The sequence below is a fragment of the Eutrigla gurnardus genome, assembly GCF_963514095.1.
Source record: "Eutrigla gurnardus genome assembly, chromosome: 22".
NCBI lineage: Eukaryota > Metazoa > Chordata > Actinopteri > Perciformes > Triglidae > Eutrigla > Eutrigla gurnardus.
The window spans coordinates 11,893,427-11,907,586 of NC_139933.1; positions in this window are offsets into that span (position 1 = coordinate 11,893,427).

The following is a 14,160-nucleotide window of genomic DNA, read 5'->3' on the forward strand; positions in this document are numbered from 1 at the left end:
CGACGTGGCTCGCAGCGGTTGTGCAAGACGTTCGGTAGAAGAAAAAAAAAATCCTTGTTTATATCGCAACCATAATACAGTGGATCTACAAAGAGAGGCTCCGGCCCACGCCAGAACCACTCAAAACATTACTGACCACCTTCTAAACACTGAAATTGAGCCTCATTGCAATGTAAAGGTTTGGGGCTGCGGAGGTTTGGCTCAGGCCGTGACAACTCCGGTCATACTTTTACATGCAGAAAATACATTTTCACGTTTTTGCCTGATGAATGCGCATGTTTGTGCGTTTGTCTCATGTGCTTGGCTGTCCAAGTATTCGGGGATACTGGCTGAACGCGTGGTATTCGAGCCCATACGTCAGATTGTAAGAGGCTCGGGAGGGCTGGTCCCCTCATGTCCCCCTCCATAAACCTCCAGCACGCCTCCCAGTCTAAGCACTACCACTCTGTAATTGTGGAGAAACCACAGCACACAGCCCCATATATAAATACCCTATTCTCCCAGCCTTGTCAAAATAAAGGTTGTGCGGGGAGAAAGAAATAGGGCTTTTTTTGGTGGCCCTCTCCCCCCACTTTGGAGCTATTTTTGAGCGAACTAACCCTTTACCTTTGGGTGAAGCTGCAGTGATACATGAAGATGAATTTTGAGGAGGTTCCTTCCTTTAAAGTATAGCGGAACATCAAGGGAGCTAAAAATAAGGCCCCTTTTTTTTTCTTTTTTTTTTACAGTCGTGAAACCTCCAAAGCTGAATGAGAAAGGTTACTACATGTCGGCATGTTGACAGTGACAATGCAGCATATTTGACGCAGCGCCTTTATTACAACGCGCAGGTGAGCTGACCCGGGTTAAGTAAGGCTTAAATCCTTTGATGCGGCATCGCAGAAAGAGATACAGAGGTCTGTGAAGACCTGCCAGAGTTATGTACACATGGCAGCCCGTTGACGTGCAGCGCGCTTTGATGTGTGTTTTCAGTGTGCACAGACTTCCTCGTCTTCGCTCACCTTTCTGCGTCTACAAGGTCTCGTCTCCTCTGAGCACACACAGACATGCTTTAAAAACGCTTTAGTCACCTGCTGAAAGGACCCTCGGACCAGGCTCGAGACCTCATCACTTAACTCCCACTGAGAATGACGTCACACCCCGTCTCAATGAGGGGGACCCGATAGAAACATCCACAACACAAAGGGACCCTGCACAAAGTGGGTCACTCGCTCACGTACATACAGTACGCACCTGAGTTAACAGTTTAATGTGTGTAAACATGTGGAAATAATTGTGCAGTTGTGCAAACATTGTCTTCAGGTAAACATACAATTCAACATATGTGGATTGGAAAGTGTCGTAAAGGACTCTCCCATTTGTTTTATATGGTTTTACTGGAATTGAAATTCAAATATCATATTTTAATGTTGCACGGTTAAGTAGCCATGTCGCAACATGTTAATTCAATCTGAAATATTGTTGCATTAGTGTGAGGATTTATAGAGGAGTAAAAAATAGAGCCTGGTTTTTAGACCCACGCAATGTTGCTATTTTTTTTATATTTATTTATCCTTTAATACGAAGTGGGTCCGAATGATTTATGATTAGTTTATTTAGGTTTTGCTTATTTGCCATTGAAAAAGATATTTGCCCCATCTGTGAAAGACTTTGTTTCTTAATTAAATGTACGGTGAAGTGATCCAGTATGTGTTGGTGCCATTTTGCATTGTAAGCATATTTTGATGATTATCAGGATAATGTCATGAATCGCGATGTTTTTGGCCTGGTTGATGGGAGGAAATGTACATATTGTCCTATTTAGTGTAAAAGACACACAGTTTAATTTGACTGCATTTTGTCTTATGCTAACTCTTGCATAAATTAATTGTCCTGCCGTCTCATACACCCAGAATGTGTTGTCCTGCTGCCAGTCTGTCATGTCGTATTAAAGAAAACCTCCACAGAGGAGAAACATGATGATTGTGAAACTATATGAAGGTAAGTTTCAAGGCATAACGGCGCTTCTCTGCTGTAAAAGTTTGCTTATTAAGCCAAGTTCTGGTTTCAGAGGTTTCTTACTTTTTTTTATGGCATATAATGGTAGGAAATCAAATATTTGACTCAACTTTTCTGGCTTCTGCCCACAGATTTGTTCCTTAACTGGGAAAACATATGAAACTGAGCAGAGCTCTGCTTTAAACAAGTCTACAAGATATTAGGCTGGTCCTGTCAAAATCACTCAAGGGAGACTTATAGAAGTGTGCCAAAGAAATCTGTGTACTTAATGACAGCAATATCATCATGGACTTAGCTGTCCTCACTCTCAGCTCGGGTGTCGGGACTCCCGTTGGGATGTCCATGCATTGTTTTTGACATGCGCTATCCATGCCGCCCGGATAGAAAACACGCCGTGTGCCATTGAGCATGCACACATATTGGAGCTTTCACACATTTCCTTCCCTTGTACTCCGTCTCTCTCTCGCACATACACACACAATCGGGCAGGCAGCCATGGGAGGAGGGAATGCGAGGAATGCTCCAAACCCCGGGCTGGTGTTCTGACTCGTCCCAGACTTCATGCCGTCACCGCCGGGGTCTGTGGCCAGACCTCCCTGTGCCAGACCCACTGGCTCCAACACCCGCCCAGGCCAGCCGAGCTGCAGCTCGCGACCCATAATTAACCAGCAAGCCGCACTGCAGCGCACATCCCCTCCCCCCGCCGCACACCGCGGCAAGGGGCCCCTTGGAAACTCAAGAGGACGAATGTAGGACCTCGTTACTGCAGCTCGAGAGATGAGGATGCTCCAGAAGACTCCGGAAGACGGAGGAGGAGGTATCGATGATGTACACAGTGTGCATTAACGCCATTATGTGTCAACACTTTCAATCATTCGCTTTCAAGTGTCATTATCCCCTGGTTGCAATTTAGCATGGGATGTTTAGCACATGATTATAGCCAGTAAGGCAAAGATCAAAGTCGCAAAGCTAAACGGTTTTCTGAGGAGTTTACCGACTTGAAGCATGAGGAAATAAAAAGGATAGTACCTTTTGATGGAGATGGAGACGAAGTAAAAGTGTGTGTGTGTGTCTTAGTGTATATTCGAAGTAATGCCAGTGTACCTGTAATTCTCCCAGACTGGCATAATTATGGTTGAGACGTCTGGAGGTACGCTCGAGGAGTAAAGCAGTGATCATCTTCATTCTTCTAAAGGCCGCTCTCTTGTTCGGGCAGGAAAGGCCTGCGTTCAGGGTGAGGTTTCTTTACTCGGGAATCTTATACCAGCCTGGTTTGGAGCACGGCACTCAACGGGTACAAAAGTGCCCAAGGCGAGCGCTTCATCGCATTAGCTTCTTTTGATTGCCGAGCCAAACGAGCAGAGGCGAAACAGATACACGAAGATGCTAATAAAAGCAGCGGCGCGGCTCCATCGAGAAGTAAAGTCGTATAAAAGCTCCGTCCAATGGCGCTTCTTCCCCCCGTCGGAGGAGCCTCCTTCCCGCTGATGTGGGGGTCATGGCTTGTAAATTTAACGGCGCTTCCTCGAGGAATACCTCATCCTTTGAAAGAGAAACAGGAAAATTACATGGTGGACAGCCCACTTGGTTTTTCACCCCCTTACTTGCACTGTAATTTGCTCCTGCAGTGGGTCAGCCTAAAATAACCTTAACCTAATATTCACAACGTTAGGGAGACTTACGCTGGAGGTCTCCCCCTGGGTGGCGTCCTCAGCCTGGAGCCGCTCCAGAGGTTGTTTACTTGCTTACCTCTCGCACATACAAGAGGCATGTAGGCGAGGCGATCGTTTCAGCTCCTGTGCATGAAACGTACCCGCGATGGGCCTATAAACGCGTTCATCTGGTCAACCGATTTTCCCCCCAATTCTCAACCAATTGAGTCACATTTGTCCACATTCACTCATTAGGCGTGGTGTGGTTCATCAGGAAAATGCTGCGACTACACAACAGATCCATGGCGTCTTGGCGAACGGATTCCGCAGCCCCGTTTCGGCATTATTCCACACGTCTGCAGGGCTCAACCAGCAAACCACTAAACCCAATTGATGGGCATCAAAAGAGAAATGCCCATGATCTCACTTGAACCAAAAGTTTCCTACAGGCAGGTTTCTCATTAATCTGAGGCTGCACTCCTCTCCTCATCGCATTGCCATGATCAGCAACCATGATGCCCCAGATGTTTATGCAGGCAAGAACAGAAACGGATTTTTAGACACTATATACAATAATCTGGCAGTGATTTTGGACCATGTGTTGGCAGTTTTATGTTTTTATAATTATTATTATAATGCATTCATGTGAATGAGAGGTATTTCATCTATGGCATTTGACAAGTGGGTCAACGCAGGTAAAGGTGTATCATTTATTTCTGCTGCCAATTATTATTCTCATAATCAAAGCGGGTAGTTTTCAATCATTGGATATAATGGGTTTTAATAAAGCACTAAATACACATGCATCCGTATGCCAGCACACACACACCGCACAATGCCTGCAGACATAAATATAAAGCCGACATTTCCTCATAAAAGCACTTGCGTTCACATACACACGCATACAGAAACTTACCCCGCCACCCCCACCCCCCAAAACCCCCATCACTCACACACCACACCACACACACGGGTTCTCATATGGAATATCGTGGGTGGCGCTGGACCGGTAGAGGGCTCTGTAAATAGCTCGGGAGCAACCCCACCATTTGAGCGACCCAAATTTCCTTTTCTGAGGTCGGCTGCCTGGGCTGGAAGTGCTGTGCAGCAAGCCTCCAGTCGCCACGGGAGACCACAATGGCCAGGCTGACAGCACTTCACAGGGACCATGGCATGGCAGGGGTGACCAGATGGCCCTCGACGCACATCACGTTGGCACACCGAACACACACACACACACACACCCCTTGTGCGTGCGTCTACCATCGTGCACCAGTGCGTTCAGCCATGCATTCACGCAAATACATGCGTGCTCGCGAGTGTGTCGGCGAACCCGCTCCTAATGTGGTCTCATGTTTTACAAGGAGATAAATGCAGATCGGACAACTATATTCTGTCACAGACACTGTGGAGGAGCGAGACAGTGGGTGGGGAGATGGGAGGGCGAGTGTGGTACGTGTTTGTGTGTTTGTGAGTGTAGGAGGCCACTAGTTTGCTTTGCCGTTTTGACTTGAAGTATTCCTGACATCGGTTTATGTTATATATGCGCGTTTGTCGGGGGGGGGGGGGGGGGTAGAACCCCGCCAACGAGAGACGGAAAAACATTGAAATGGAAGAGGTCCGTACCGCCACCGCCGCAAATCAGTTCAATTTCACGTCTGTGCGTTTACACTGCAGGTACATTTGGTTAAGTTATTCAGCCATTTGCAGTTGTGGAACTGATTTCAGGGTTCGGATATCACAGACACAAAAACTTAAGTTGCTTCCAACAGTTGCAAAACATTTGGATTTTAACTGGAGGATGCCATGATCGCTCTCCATGTTTGTCTGCCTGTTTGGACACAACTGACAAATATGTGGAATAAGTACAACGTTGAAAGAAAAACAAAACACAAACAGCATTGATACTAGACTCAGGGGGAAATGAACTGGACAGACTATCGCTGCAGACAGCGAGCTGGCCACGCTCAGGCCCTGCATGTGTCCAGCTGTGTCGCCTTCAGAGCGGATTAAAGAGCAGGCGAGAAAGCAATCAGACGAGTAGAGTTCGTCATTTCAACTGACCGGTCTTTCTAAAGACCACCGATCAAGCTAAAATCGCTCGGAGCCCTTTTCGTTTCAACAGTGCTGATGGTTTACCACGGCGCTAAGTGTGATGCTGATGTTCAGTTCTAACGGAGCAACATTCCAGAGAGAAAATGGCCTCATTTTTGAAGGTAGACAGTTTTCTTCATCCACTAAAACTCTGCTGAACATTAATCTTCTCCAGGAAAATGGTTCCTAAGCAACTGGGAAGCTCCACTGGATGAGTTAGGGTCTTGAATGTTCAAAAGCCCAGCAGCAGCAGCGAACGCATCTCTTTTTCCTCAAGATTTTCCCAGCTGCTCTGTGGATTCAAACCCGGGAAGTTCCAACCCCACTTGACAGATATCCAATTAGACTGTAGTTAAAATAGGAGCTAACCAGAGTCTTTGGTTGAGAAACATACAAACACATTTACAAACTTTGCAGTTTACATTTCCTAGACGTGCAGAACTTTAGAAATATGCTGTAAATGCAGCGATAGCACTTAACCTTTATCTTAGATGGTGTTTCCAGGTAATTTGAAGCCATAACTATGCTGCAGCGATGCCAACAAACAGTTAAAGTGCCGCTCTCAGAGGTTATTACACCATATCATGCACCCCATCTCTGCCAGAAAACGCAGAGCACTTACTAGAAACTCAAAAGAACTACGAGAAACAATAAAACAAGAGGGTTCGGGAAGCAAAGGTAGCAAAAACCCGACGGCATCTACACCATGTTTCTCCTTCAAAGGCCTTTTGTTTGTAGTGGAGAGACTGAATGTTGCCGTTCACATCGGCCATTTTTACCCCGAGACAATATTTTATAGGCCCTTCAGAGAGGACCTTTCGCTTCCTTTTCCTGTGGTTTGGCCCGGGCTGAGCTGTCGGGAGAGGGGAACAGCCAAACCCAAATGTAGATGCTCAACTTGGCAGGCTCCACACGGAGTGTCCTGACCAGACAAAAGCAGGGAGTGAAATACAGCCATTTATTTATATTCGCTGTGGTTTTGCGTGTTGTGTCCTAGACTTCCAGACCCCGGGTGGATATTCCGTCTGAAGACGAAGACAGATGGATGGCTTTCCATTGACATACTTAAAGGAACCGTCGGGATTAATGTCAGATCCATATGTGTTAATCGAGTGTGAGGTTTTGATGTGTGGTCCACCCCCCCCCCCCCCCCCAAAAAACACCCCCTTTTTTCACTTCTTTAAAAGAAAACGCTGCAGATCTATATTTTCGGAACAGGTTACGCTTGAGGGCAGACTATCCTCGTGTAAAGACTTGACATTTTGTATGATGGTCTGTAATGACAGCGGCGGGGGAAAGTATGAAATTTGAGCGTCGTCAGAATCACCGGCTCTTTTTCTACGGGGGATGACCTCACCAGTGTCAGCCAAGGTATGGAACCAATTTAGAGGAGCTCCCCTGAATTGCCTGTGTGTTCAGATTTGTCAAACTACAGTACATGTGGGCCCTCCTCCACTTCAGTTTCATGTAATCTTTACTACTGGAGAGACCGTGTGTGTGTGTGTGTGTGTGTGTGGGGGGTAAGGATTGGGGTTTCTAACAAAAACTGAAAATCCTTCCAACAGAAACTGTGCTCGAGCCCCTCTGACTCACACCTAGGTAGTGTTTCTATGTGGGAGAGCCCATATATGATTCAACCAAAGCTATTTCTATATAGGCTTAGAAGTTAGGAAGGGGGAGGGCTATATGTGTTCGCACACAAGCACACACATACACACACACAGTGGCTGTGGCTAGCTAGACCTCTCTGGTCAGGAGCCGGTGCCAAGAGCCAGCCGAACAGTGGAACACTGGGAGTCTTGTGCCTGATTTTGGAGCCTCTGGCTCCCTCCCGACCTTGCTTCAAAATACACTGCGGCTTCGAGGAACAGCACTCTCAGCAGTAGGGAGGCCAGGCATGGAAAATTTAGACGCAACAAGAAAGACGGAGGTGGAAAGAAAGAAAGAAAAAAAAAAAAGGAGGCAGGCGAAATTTATGTGCCCCATCTACATTTGCGGCTGTGAGCGTTTTCCTTAATGCTTTTAACACACTTAGTGTAAAAAAAAAAGAAAAGAAAAGAAAAAATTCAAATCTGAAAGTGAAAGGGAAAAAAAGTGCACTGTAACAGTAGTTTGTGACTCTATCCAAACACTGGGATTATATGTTGCAATGCCATTACACAGCCGGATGTTTGGAGCTGAAATATATATATATATATTTTTTAAATCAAGAAATTCAACGTACAAAAAAAAGCAGAAACACGAGCTCCGATTCAGAAACGATTGACATGGCTGCCTCCCGCGCTAACGTGTTTGCATTACTCACTCGTTACCGTGTAAGCCTGCTGATCCAGCGATTGTCAGCATGACACAGACGAGCTGCTCTGACATCTCAGCTGACACCAGAGGCATAATAACACCTTGTCTTGCTAATAGTGAGTGTTATTGCTGCAGCACCCTGTAATCTCTTCCCTTTCTGACGCTGGTAATGACTTGAAATATCAAACTGGCCTGCAGTGATACAATCCATACAAAACACACGCAGACACAAATAGTATGTCATGCGGTGACACAAACACAAACGCACGCTTTTGCGCACAGACGACACGTACGGCGGACGCCGTCTCCAGTGAGCTCACCTACAGACAGAAAGGGGCAACACGCTCTTTGGTTCACGACTGATCTCGGGTCAGTCTTCTGAAAGCAGACGAATAAACCAACCACCCACGCAACAAACTTAACAAAGCTGGCTTGGTTTCCTTTTGGGTGCCGGAACAATATATCATCTGTCTCTCCACTTTGAAAAAAAGAAATCACCTAAAAAGTCCCTGTGTGTGTTTTAGAGGGCGTGTTGCAATGTGACTTCATGTGAGTGATATCTCTGGAAGTACCCAGGTGAGAAGGAAGAACAAGCAGGTATGGTTGAAGTACCATCAGAGGCCCATATCAAAGCCAGATTTCTTCTTAATCCCCAGAGGAGGCTTCTCTCCCATGCCTGACCATGCCCCATACATTCAACAGAGCATATCTGAGGGGGTGTTTGATCATCTCTGTGTGGGCCCCATCCTGTCTGCCGCTACGCTCGTCCCTCTACTCTGATGCACTAATTAGTACACAAACCCGGCTTTCCTCCAGTGGAAACCTGAAAGTCCAGCCAACATTTCCAGGTATTTTCATTAAGCTGTTTTTCTTTTTGTGAGTGTTTGGAAGAGATGTTTACTTGTCGTTATAATGACATTGGGTATGAAGTAGCAGAGATGGACCTACGTTTGTTTTGTTTTTTAAAAGTACGAATGCTTTCCTCTCTCTCACACGAGAGGGTGAGCAACGCCTGGGGATATGTACTCAAACATGTTTCGTCTGCTACTCAGTCACAGTTTACACCTCAACACACCTCAGCACACTTCAACGCCGAGTGAGTTATGATGAACGGGCACGCCTGTGGGTGAGGGAGGTAGACAAACGAGGGCAAGGGGGGGTGTAAGTCGGGAAATTTACAATTCACACAATCTGGGCCCAGAGCTGGGAGAGAAGAAGAAGCATGAGCGGAAGGGTGGAAGGTGGGATGGGGAAGAGGAAAAAAGGGGGTGGTGGAGACATGAGGAGTGACTGAGTGAGTGAAGAGCTGAAGGAGGGTAAGAGGATGAAGGGAGGAAGGAGGTGGGGGGGGAGTGGTGGGTTTGCTTCCTGTCGCCATTCCTGCCTGCCCACATAGACAGCCCGAGAAAGAAAGACAGAAAGAGAATATCTGGGCGGACTGCAGGCCACATGACATTCTCTCTGGGTCCCTTGCTTTTCCTCCGCGCCGAGTGATGTGCTCCCTCCCTCCCTCCTCGTTCCCTCCCACTCTCCCTCCCTTCCTCTGCCCTTCAAAGCTTCGACATGTCATCTCCCACCACAAAAACAGAGGTGGGAAGACTCGCTGGCGCTACCGCTGCCTCAGGGTGTCTGGCACTAAAGCTGCCTGCAAATACAGCAGGGAGAGGAGGAGGAGTGAAGAGACAGAGCGAGAGAGAGAGAGACAGAGAGAGAGAGGAGGGAGGGAGGAGATATAGACAGAAAACTAAAAAATGAGACTCAAGGAGACGTAGCGAGCAGGCCGGTGTACTTTAAACAGGCCTTGTAAAGCCCCTGGCATCAAGGTGTGTGTGTGTGTGTGTGTGTGTGTGTGTGTGTGTGTGTGTGTGTGTGTGTGTGTGTGTGTGTGTGTGTGTGTGGCAGAGAGACATTAGAGGCAGACAGTGTGGTTGCAGCAGTGTCGCTTAAAAAAATAGACAGGACTCATCTCCACCTTTAATAACAGCTCCTCTCAACACACACACACACACACACACACACGCACGCACACACACACACACGCACACAGACACACACACAAAGACACACACACACACAGACACACACACACACACACACACAGAAGTTTATGGAGAGAGATTGAAGGGGAAAACATTTGCAAACCTACGGGGGGTGAACAGTTTCAGATGCGGAGCCTGGGACACAGTTCTCGCTGTGTGGCCCGTCCCACCATCAGAACCACAAAAACACAATGATACCCAGAAAGGTTGAACAAATGGGATGCATTGGACTGAGCCCGATGTGAAATGTACCGCAAGCCCATAATTGAACATATCTTCCTCTGATTCAAACGTCATTTTCTCCGGGATACTGTAGTATTTTCTCCGACTGTAAATACATGGCCGTGGCCAGCCGCGTCCCTCGCGAATAAGCGATTCCAGGCCAACTGTTTGCAGCTCGGACACCACGAAAATTTGCAGATTGATTTAAGGAGCAATTATGCACTTGGCTTTTCGAACCTCTGAGGCTTTTGGGGAATGAATTGGCGATTGGCTCGGCGACAAAATAAGCACATCTGACGGGAGCCTCGCCATAGGGCGAAGAGTGTCCAAGAAGCCACAGGATTCCAGCAAACAAGAACATCGCTAGACCGGGGGCCAAAATGTGTTCCTCTGGGCACCCGTGGGTTCTGACCTAAGCAACAGGTGAGCAATGTAGTGAGGCTGAGAAGAAACAACAAACAGTCGTGCTAAGAGACGGACGATGCAGCATATTGATGATGAAAGGCTATCATTTAAAAAGGGAAAATGATAGATTAAGATGAGAAGACCAATACCACTCTCATACGCAGGAACACAGCTAGCCCGCTCTCTATTCCTTTAGGCCCAGTGATGTTAAGTCACTTCTAGAGCACAGGGGAAGCCTGTAATTTATTTGAAAACATGTCACATAGCCTACATATCTGAAGGTCATTTAATGCACAATGAAGTAAGCCTGCCGACAAAAGAATTCCTTAAGTAATTGCATAACCGCCCAGCGACTAAATGAGGATAGCGTGCGCAACAAACTAACACTACCTGTAATGTAACTTTTGATTGTACAAATATGCAAATATGAAAGGCTCATTAAGGTCATGACGCTGTACCAAAGAATTGTTATTGAGGCTGATGATGGAGGAGTAACTACATCGGTATGTCAGCCAGCATCTCTTCACAGAAGTCATGAGGAGACACTGAAACGCAACCTATAGCAGAGATTTTGAAAAAAAGACTTCAAAGAAGTAGCCGCTTGTAACACAGGCCTTCTTTGGATACATCTCTGCATTTGGGGCTCCATCACCTTCAAAAAAGCCTAAACCTGGGCCTTTATCATCTAATGGTGACGATGTCCGCTCTTCGCTCAGCGCGCCACCGAGCTGTGGACAAGCGGCCATCTTTGTGATGGCACCGCTTTGGTTTCCGAGATGCAAACGCACGCAAAAAGCACTCCCCCCCCCCCCCCCCCCCCCCCCCCCCCGTGCTCCTTTTGCTTCACGACCGGTGCGGCCCGTCCTCACGACAACCAGCACTGTCTCGCACTGTCAGACACATAAGAGACAGAATGACCACAGCACCAGCTTGAAGCCCCCAGACTGAGCATGCGAACGGAGACAGTAATATTTCACTCTCAGAGAGGCCTTGGAAAAAAAAGCCAAAATGTGCGTCTCTCTCGAACGAAACCACACTAAAGTGCCACAGGGCACCAAACGGGAAAAACAACTCGGGGAACAAGAGAGTTCAGCTAACGCTGAAAAAGTCCAATGATAATTTATAGTTGCATGTATACAAGGTTGAGCCGCCTTCCATTGTGGATGGAGTCTTTGTCGTACAGCCTCTGATCTATTCTGGGGTTCGATACTTGAACATGAAAACTATTTGTGTCACTGAAGGTGAGATGGACAAACAAGGAACAAGGAAGCTTCAATCTTTTGACTGTTGCGAAACTGGGACGTTCATCAAAAGATAATTAGCAGAGTGGCATCATTTCTGAGTTTTTATGCCAGTTTTGAAACTTCTTCACCAATACTGATGTTTATGGTTATCTACATAATAAGTGCAAAGCTAGTCTTTTACAGAACACGTTCATTAATTTAACAAGAACGCCACCAGTTCACTGCGTGCAGCAACAAATACCCAGACAGCTTTGTGGTGGTAAAAATCACTGTATGCTGACACTTGAATGTTTCAAGTATTAAAAAAAAAAAAAAACGATAAACAGAACACAAATGAATCATAAAAATTTAAGACAAATCATAAAATGTATCACATTACCCCTGACCGAGGCAGTAGTGGTCAATTATTTCATTTCTTTGGGGATGTGTCGAGTCAAGTTTACACACAACAGATTCATCATGAGGGCTTTAAAGTCACTGTTATACAACATTTTGGTCATTTGGGTGTAATTTGTATGTGCAGGATTTGGTGCTTTGGTTTTATCCGTTAGACAACATCGCCACCTGCTGGATGAGATGCATCTCGTCAGAAACATTTAAGAAGCCTAGAGCAGATCAATTCTTATTGGGGAGAGAATAAATACACTGATGAAAATTAATTAATTGATACTTCTAATGGTAATGTATTAATCTATATTGTATCAATTAGTGGGAAGGAATAGATGTCATTTCTTTAGCCTAACATTACATAAATATATTCTAATGTGGCTTTAGTTACTTGACTGAGCAGCTCCAGTAAAGCCTGCTTAGTCTTCATGAATGGATTCAGTGGGTCTAGATTGTGTGGGATAGCAGCTCTAACAGTCAACCTTTAAGCCGTTCTGCCAGGAGGTGATGATATCAAGCCTCTGAGTTTAAACTCACCACAGTGCAGCATCTGCATGGGGCTCATCTGATAACATGTCACCTGTATACGGGAGATTACCAGCTCTATAAGCCGTCCTAGACTGCCACCTTGTGTCGTTTATCTGTAGGGAACCTGCGTCTTCTCACAGCTGAGGATTCAAATAGAATGGTTGAGTTCATTCTAAGACTAATTCATGTAACAGCTCTAGAAGGAAAGCTGTGAGTCTTGCGAGTGGTGGCATTTACTCAACGCCACGTGAAAGCAGCTCTTCACAGGACTGACATGAATAGAACATGTCAGACCTTAATGAAATCATGCAGACACGGTGTGCTACATCTGTCATGTACGAGTACTTTGAACTAAATGATGAGAGCAGGAGCAGCTCACAGAACCCGTATGGTAACTTTGTGATGACACCAATAAGCAAATGTGAAACAATAAAAAAAAGGCAGTGGCATCTCAAACAGGCTGCATTTCAGCAAAGGTGGAAAAGGATGTAATCATGGGAAAGTACTGTTACTGTAAAGTAACTGCATGCCATAAACTGCACAAAATATACAACATATGAGCCCAATGCATCCAATTTGCAATGTACAATAATCTACCTGTACAGCTGCACTGGAATTAACCAGAAAAAACACAGCTCAGACAATTAATCAGTAGGCTATGACGTGTTAAATAAAAATATAATTAGTATTAATATTATTATGCTACATAACTGAATTAGCCTTCTGCAGCAGCAGAATAAACCGTCACCGGGACAGACAACATGGATCAACTCCACAAAGCCTGCAGAGTGAAGGCCTACCGCGTCGCACTCACCGACGTCATCTGTGGGTCTCGAGAGCACCGCGAGCTCCTCCGCTCGTCGATGACGCACAATGTAAACCAGTCGACTCAGCATCTCTGTCCCAGTTCAACCAGTCCCCGCACTGGAGCAGAAGTCGCCACTTGGAGGTCCACGAGCATGCACCTGTTAGTGACGCGGCATGGGCGCGCTCCATTCTGGGTCAGCTAGTCTCGCGGGACGGTGCACGCGACCTTTTTGAACCGTATGATAATTCTTACCACACTTCCGGTGGTATTTAATGATGTTTTTTCTTCATTATTATAATTTTTTACATTTTTCAAAACGTAGGGATAAAATACATACGCATCAACGTGTCATTGTGTTTCAACTTTTTTTAAATATTATTTAAAATGTTTTACAAAATAAACATCCTAGTTTATATATTGTTACACATCAATAATACGTATTATTTTAACTTTTAATTTCAGATATGAGTTCTAAATGTTAGTCT